We start from the raw sequence: 8,661 nt of genomic DNA, 5'->3' as shown, positions 1-8,661 counted from the left end.
TGTCTGTCTTCATCTTTTCTCTCCCCACACTAACTACAAGCAGATTGAACTCATTCCTTCATATAGAGTGCCAATGTCATTCAAATTAAGTGAAATCATAATTTTAAAGTATTTTTAAACATAACAACATATGAGTGCCAGCAATCAAGCTGCATTGATTTATACATTTATGCATTTTGATGTATCAAATGAGAATCATGTAGGTTTGATTAGAGACACAAATACTCTTGTAATACACTCTGTGAAGAATCAGAAAGAGATTTTACCCTCACAAGATCTCTCTCTTTCCCCTCCCTCTCTTCCTTTTTCCTGTGACCTATGTGTACAGCATGTACACACATTAACACAAAACACCCATATAGAATTAGTACATGTGATGCAAGCTCTCTGTGTGTTTCTCTGTCTCTCTCTGTCTCTCTCTCACACACACAGAGGAATATTTTTAAATTATACCATACTTTACATAATCAAGAAAAACAAAAGTAAAACAAGGTGGACCCATAATTTTGAAACCTCAAAACACTAGCACTATTGTTAAATCCTTAAGAGCATCCTGTGCATTCAACTTCACGTACTTTAATCTTTCCAAAATGTGATTTCCAACTTGACCTCTCTCTTTGAATTGGTAAATAGCTACTCAGGCAAAATAACCAAATGTTCAAAAGAGCATTTATGTTATCAGAAAGAAAACAATAATAATAAACACGATCAAAATGAGGGTGTGCCAGTAATTCCTGTCCTAGGAATGTCTGTATTGACATTAGTGGAAACTGTACCCTACATGAGTTCTGAGTTTTCTTCCAGCTTAAGTCTAGTTTCACAACAGCCTGGGTAACAACAGCACAATTCAATTGGAGAACAACGGTTTTTCTTTTCCTTTATAATCACTAAGACATATAAAATATTTGTTCCATAGAAAAGAAGTAACTAGAACTCTTCTCTTCTCTTGCCAGTTTGAGTTTTCACACCTTACAGAGAGATGCAGAACTGAGGTTAGCATTTTACACGCAAGAACATTCCTTCATGTGCAAAGTCTAAACTGTCCACACTTAAGAGTATACTCACACTTTTAAATCTAACATTTGAAAACACAATTTTCTATTAAAAAAAATGCTTGTTTCTTTAACCAGGAACTCTCTTATTGCATACAGTGTGTTTTGGCTAATGTTAAAGAATATAGTTATTTTCAGAGAGTCCGGTTTTATCCCAGGCTTTTTCAGACCCGGGCCAGCTGGCCTTGGTGAGTTCCCGATAGAACATCCCCATTGTCTCAGTGTGTGGGTGCACCCCTCGCGGTCCTGAGTTCCTTGCTCGTGCTCTCTCTCCTTCTGCTCCTGATTTGGACCTTGAGATTTCTGTCCGGTGCTCCAATGTGGGTCTCTGTCTCTGTCTCCTTCATCGCCTGATGAAGGTTAATATTCAGGAGGATGCCTATATGTTTTTCTTTGGGTTCTCCTTCTTATTTAGAACATAGCAGACAATGAGGACTACGGAGAACTCAAGAACAATGGCAATGGGTTTTTGTTCCTACTGCACGAACTGGCTTTGTGGGAGCCTAGGCAGTTTGGATGCTCACCTTACTAGACCTGGATGGAGGTGGGTGGTCCTTGGACTTCCCACAGGTCAGGGAACCGTGATCGTTCTTTGGGCTGACAAAGGAGGGAGACTTGATTGGGGGAGGGGGAGAGAAATGGGAGGCAGTGGCGGGGAAGAGACAGAAATCTTTAATAAATAAATTTAAAAAAAAGAATATAGTTATTTTTTTTCTAAAGTCATTTTAAGAACTAATTGAATTGTATACTTTTTTCTCAAAGTTGTATGGTATGAATTTGAATCATTATTTAAAAGAGTATGCTATTTAAGGATAGAAATATCTATTAAATAATAAATTATAAATATTTTATTAAACATTTATGTTTGTGTTTATTTACCTGTTTGTATATTTATTTTGGGGGGTTCTACAGTTCAAACCGCGGTCCTCAATGTGCTAGGCAAGTACTCTACAACCAAGAAGTGTCCCTTTCCCTAAATTGCTTTTAGTTTAAATAAATTTGTTTTAATTCCACATATAATTTCTTCTATTAATTATTTCTAATGATATTTCTGAAATATAGCCTTAAGGAAGCTTGGATTCTGTTTAAAGATTCTTATAGCATTTATGCACTGAATGTGAGATGCAGTCATGCTATAAACAAATGGATATAAAACACAAATGGAAGTTGGATGAAAATGTGCTGAGGCCCATTCTGCCCTTCCACTGTCAGGGTTCTGGAAACCAAACTCAGGTTGGCAGCTCTGGAGACATTGAGTTATCTGGTTTGCCTCAGATGGGATTCTAAATATTTACAACAATGCACAAAGATTATTGTATTCTATCTTGTTTTTTAGGATTAATCTTGAAATGAAAATTTAAAAATTTTGGTTGATGTAAATGAAGTAGAAGCTTAATTTAAAATTATAACTTTCAATGACAATGTACATGTGACTGGCCTGGAAATTGAAGTATAATCAATAATGTAGCCTTCTTCCTTTTACTAGCCCAGCAGACTCAAAACCTAGTTTGATTGCGTGCTTCAAGGTAGTTGTATCGTTCCAGATATTATATCTTCATTGTAACAAATGTACACACAAGAGAAGGGATAAAACATGAATGTGAGTGTTATTGAAAGGCTGGTTAGAATATGTTCATATCACTTACAGTAATATTCTGTCCTCAGATTTAGGCAAATGGCCTTGGCTTGTTCCAAAGAAGATGGAAAAGTGAACTCACAATAATCTTAAAACTCAGGTTGCGTTTTATTACTTGAGAATTACAACACTATGAAATTGGAAGAAGAATACCAGTTTCTGCCACAATGCCCAAACGTTTGCTCTGCTAAAGGAAAGAATATAAAAAAGCACAATTTACATGGCCAGAATTTCCCCCCAACCATGATAACTGTGCATTTGTAGGGAGCTTGTAGCTATTATTATGACAGAATTATTATCAGCAGCTATGGCAGTTTTCAAAATGGGTATCAAGGCTTCCTGCTGATCGTGGCTCATCTGAATCTGCTGTGTGAAAAAGTTCTGACATCTCCTTCTGTTGCGGATATGAGCTGGAATAACTCACGAATAGCTATATTGAGCAGACGTTGATGAAGTTGCTTCTAGCGACAGGAAACTTGTCCACCAGCATTGTAGACACAGAAGGGAAAATGGATGTTGTGGGAGGAAAGGTGTGAAGTCTTCCTCTCCTGCTGTGGCCTTTCTGGAGTGTTCCCAGCATGAGTCCAGTGCCTCCTGAACACACACTCTGACTACCTAGTCCCCCTACCTAGTGTTATTCAAACTCTTTCTGAAGCTTGGTATCACAGGTTTCTACAGGCCACCCCTCCTCTGATTTCTTGGCGTTTCTGCTAAGAAATTGATTCAGCTGAAAATGTATGCTTATGTTATTTATTTGTTGAGAATTTCACTCAAGTATACAATTTACTCTGGTCAAAGAACCCCCACACTCTCTCTCCAACTTCATTTCAGTTCCCTCTAACTTCACGCCCTCTTTTCATAGCCCACTGAGTCCAATCAGTGTGCCCATATGTGCATGACTGTAGGGCCACACACTGAAGCATGTGCACAGTTACCGGCCTCTTCTTCCCTGAAGAAAACTGCCTTTCCCTACCCAGCAACCTTTAACTGCTAAAGCTCTCCACCATGGCTGGAGCTTACTCCGTTCTTCCTCTGAATCCTGATTTCTTCTCTCTCTCTCTGTCTCTGTCTCTCTCTGTCTTTCTCCCTTCCTTCCTGCGTGCACATTATTTTGGGCTTTTCATTGTTAAAAATAATTGAATGGCTAAAGTACTGTTTTAAATTAATTCTACATCCTTCTCTTTCTTGTCTCTTTGAGCTGTAAGTTTGAACTTATTTCCTCAGAAGGAGGGTGTATTGAGGAACTATCCAAAACTTCTGAGAAGTATCCTGACCTCATTGTCAGAAACTTAAGCACAGAAGAAAGAAAAAGGCTTGAGAACAGGATACCCAGCTTACCTAAAACGTGAAGAGAGTCACAGTGCGCAGGAAAAATGTTAAGTTAAAACAGAGAGACAGAAGTCTCTGCTATCTGGAGTGACAGTCTCCCGAGCTTCCACAAAGGATCGATCTGGACTGCTTTCTGAGTGTAATCCTTCCTGAAGGATGACTCCAGAGATGTCTAGATGGAATGTTCTGGGATTAGTGCAAGTGCAGTCAGGAACCCCTGTACATGCTGAGATTCTGTGTTGAACATTATTGCACATTTTAAAAATTCTGTTATTTTTATTTATTCATTTATTTTTTTTTTTTTATTTCCAGACAGTATTTCTCTGTGTAGCTTAGCTGTGCTGGAACTTACTCTGTAGACCAGGCTGGCCTAGATCTCAGGAATTCATCTACCTCTGCCTCCTGAGGCAGCATCAGCACCATCTGTTTGTTTTTGCAAGTTCTTTAACTTGATATTTCCATATCTTTTTTGAATGGACTTGCTATACAAAAAAACAAGAAGAGAATAGTTAAATATTACGTCAGGTGGACCTTCTAAAAGGAAATGTCAGATATAAAACCTTGTCAAATGTATATTTTAATGTTTTTTGTTTGCATTTTCTCAGAGAGAACTGAAAAAAAGACATGAAAATAATCTCAAGTAAGAAGAAAGGAAATAATTTCTAATGACAGTGGGAATGAACTAATTTGTCTTTTGGAAGCCATTTTGAGATTATATGAACATAGAGGAAAAAATGTCAAAGCTATGAGGTTAACAAGCATGGGGAGAAATTTTAGTTTCAAGAAACTTCATTAATATAAATTGGTATTTTAGATTTTTAAATTGGGATACAAGATATAGATTCTAAGTTTCTAAATTAAAATGGTCTTGGAATTAATCACAATGTTATATTTGCAGATAGATAGATGGATGGATAGATTAGAAATATTAAAAACAAAAAAGTCACAGGCTTTTGTATAATTGATCTGTCCACTGGAATCCTCTCAAAATCAAATTTCTCTAATATGAAAACTTTAATAATGTTAATTTCCCTAATCTTCATGGTATGTATATTGATATAAAATGAACTATAATTACAAAAATTACCCAAGCATCTATTTTGAAAGCATGAAAAGAATTTTAAAAAGAAAAAAAGTAAGCATATTACCAACAGTCATAGTTAGATGTTGGTGAGAAGCTAGTTGGAGAAGCACAGCGTGGCTCCTTCCGTTCACAGGAGGCCTGCTGTGTTACCTTGTGTTTAGGGTACACAAGATATTTTTTATTCAAATCGAGAATTCTGTTGTATTAATGACCAGTTTTTTTCCTGCATCTTTAAATTAATATTCACATTATATTTCACATAAATTTTGCCTTGCATTTATTTCTATTTATTTATTTTAGTCACGATGTATTTTAATCAAAAGTCAATTGACTTGCAAGATTTCTTGTTTTATTTATTTGCTTTGTGAACTACAGGCTTATTTTGTACGCCAAACTAAAAATGACTGCTCTCTGGGCCACTGCAATGCTTCAACCTGATCTCTTTTGCTGTGTTTGAGGAGTCTACCTCCTGCAAATAATAATGGCAATAATAGTTGATGAAGATGAAAGCCTTTTCCCAATTTAAATCTTTAATTCATGTTTATTTCATATATATGAGTACATTTCACGTATTCATGAATCTATACCCATATCTATATTCATGAATTCAGATTTCTCTCTCTCTCTCTTTCTCTCTCTCATGAGAAAGTCTCACTCTACTATCCAATCTGGTTTGGAACTCATTTTGAAATACAGGCTATCCTTAACTTATCAGTGTTACTTCTTCAGTCTCTCTAGTGCTGGGATTGCAGGTGGCACCACCTTGCCTGGCAGCACTTGCTGTTCATGTTTTTTCCTCCTGCTCTCTGTAGATCCACTGCTATGAGAAAGAAAGACATAGATGTTCCAAATCCTTTCCACCGCACCACAGCTGTCCACACGGCCTACTACAGAATTATTTGATAATTTCTCCGTAACAGTGATACACAGCAGACATAGCAGAGAAATGCCTGAGGTCTAGGTGATACACATACTATATGATAAAGTTTTACCAGGCTGCTTTCTGAGATGCTGCCACAGGCTTTCGAATTTCCCACCGTGGATATGAATTCCCATATCTCCACATTCTTGCAATCGCCATTTCAGTTTATATGTTGTTTTATTTCTTCTTTTCTAATTGTTAGTGAGTTTGAACACTTATGTAAGCTTATTATATGTGTTTTTTTGTCTTTTAACTGTTTTTTTCTCATTTCATGCTGTTTCATGTTTTGTTGGTTTTCTATTATCTTGTTATTCTTTGTTATGTATAGTGAATGTTTGTTGGCAGTGGTTCTTGGACAAGGCAAATAGATTTGCGGAGAACATTGTCAGTTACTCAGTGTTACTACTGTAAAATTCATGAGGCAGAAATCCTTCACATTAGTGTTGATGATACATGTGTAATATACTTTGTTTTGACAGCATATTTTGATAGGACTCATCAATTTTTCTTCCAGTTCTACTCCTCCCACTCAGATCTTTAGTCCATATGGTATGTAGCTCACCATAGTGTTTTAGGAGCAACAACGTGCTTTCAGTTATCCTTACACAGTGAGTCAATCCATCTCGGTGTCAGGTATAGCATCTTACGCTTAGAGTCTAAAGACTTTAAACCTTATTTGGGGGAATGGTTCTCTTAGCTTAAAATACTCTACAGCTCCTGAACACTCAGTTTTGTCTCCTGGACTTGAAAACATTCTTTTCGATGCTACCTTTCTTACTCATCTTTCTTCCCCATTTATTTGCTTGTACACGAATATATTTTAAAGCTTTTTTTTTTTGTCTTTTGAAATGAATTATCTGTAGGTAACTTATTAGAGAGTCTCGGCTTTGTTTTATTGTAGAATCTGTAAGATTTAATTTTTCTTTGATGTGTATTATTCTACTCTTCTTTTACGGCAGGAGAACTTTTGTATTGTTGAATTGCACAATGCTTTGAGTGAACGTTGATCTTATCCAGTGATGATTCTGCAGACTTGGAGAGCCCTGATCCTCTGTCTTCTCTAGATTTTGAGAGGGTAGAATTCAGCTGAGGGTGAAAATTCAGACACTGAAATTTTACAGGCTCATTTGCTAGCTTTGAACCAAATACTGGAGTCAGGGATTTGTCTGAATGCTTTAGAGAAAGTAGAGAAGGTAAAAGACACCCAAACCATCTGCAGGCTTGCACCATGAGACATAAGTCAACTGCTACCCTTTTTGACGAGGTTTCAACCATATAGACTTTTATTCCACCGGGAAACTATTGTTACCATTTATGGTATGCTAATGATCTTGACTATGCTTGCCTGTCAGTTTATGTAGGTCAAGAAGAGAAAGCAAGGGTCCTATTGTGGGAAGAAGAAAACATCCATAGTATTTCCTGATACCACAGAAGCTAGATTGCAAGAAAAGGATTTTCAAGTTAGATCCAGCTTGAATTATTTGAGTCTTGCTTCTTAAGTGTGCAGTGTCTTTGCAATAGGTGCTTCTCTTTAACTGCTGAGAGGCAACCCACAGTCATAGCAATGGTCTAGATGGTTAGTAGAGGTGAATTCTAAGAACTAAACTGACCAATCACATGAAAGGAGGTTCCTCATGCCTGTTACTGGGGCTTATGTTAGCTTATGATTCTTGCGTGGAGCATTGTCAGCATCTCCAACTTTATCAATAGACGAGAGTGGATCACCACAAACATTGCAACACCCAAAATGCCTTTTGTCCCCCTATTGAACAGTCTTATTCTCCTTATACCAACAAGCTTATCCCAACCTTTTCTCCTCTGGAGAGTTCAGCTCACTCTTGGTGGGCTTCTGTATTCATTTGTAACTTTCTGTTCCAATTAACCTGTATTCTGTGCTCATCCCACATTTACAGCCTGAACTGGTTTCCACCCAAGGTACAACTGTATCACAAACTGGAAGTTAGCACCACTACTGTTCAGTAAACAAAGGAAGGAGGGCAAATTTGTGGTTAACTTATCCTTCATTTCACAACAGATCTTCCTCCATTACCAGCATGAAGCTACCAACAAAAATGCTAGTTTGTGTATTAGTATTAGCGAAGTATTGAGTATTAGTGAAGATGTGATTTAGAAAATATTAGAATTTAGGAAATATTAAAAGCAGGCTTTGACTTAAAAATAATTAAGAATAATAGAAAACAGGCCAGGCTGTGGTGATGCATGCCTTTAATCCTAGCACTTGGGAGGCAGAGGCAGGTGAATTCATGGGAGTTTGAGGCCAGCCTGGTCTACAAGAACTAGTTCCAGGACAGCTAGGACTGTTACACAGGGAAACCCTGTCTCGAAAAAACAAAACAACAAACAAACAAACAAAAAAACAACAACAACAAAAAGAATAATAGAAAACAATAAAACTTAAGTCATCAGGTAGATGTGCATTTTGATGAAAAATGTAAAATTGTTAATGGGAAGGAATTTCTTAATATATTAAGAAAAATTAAATCATACTTATATAAAAAGTAAAATGACAATCAATTTTTCATTTCCTTCTAAAAATACTAAAGCAGAAAAATAACATTAATGGATTTATCTCTATATTTTTAATTAAAAATGCTACAGAGTGTTTATGTTAATCTTA

Source organism: Alexandromys fortis, unplaced genomic scaffold (assembly GCF_014885135.2).
Source record: "Alexandromys fortis isolate MF-2015 unplaced genomic scaffold, M_Fortis_MF-2015_v1.1 scaffold_2_26212498_36691700, whole genome shotgun sequence".
In the NCBI taxonomy this organism is placed as follows: domain Eukaryota; kingdom Metazoa; phylum Chordata; class Mammalia; order Rodentia; family Cricetidae; genus Alexandromys; species Alexandromys fortis.
This window is presented reverse-complemented; position numbering follows the sequence as displayed.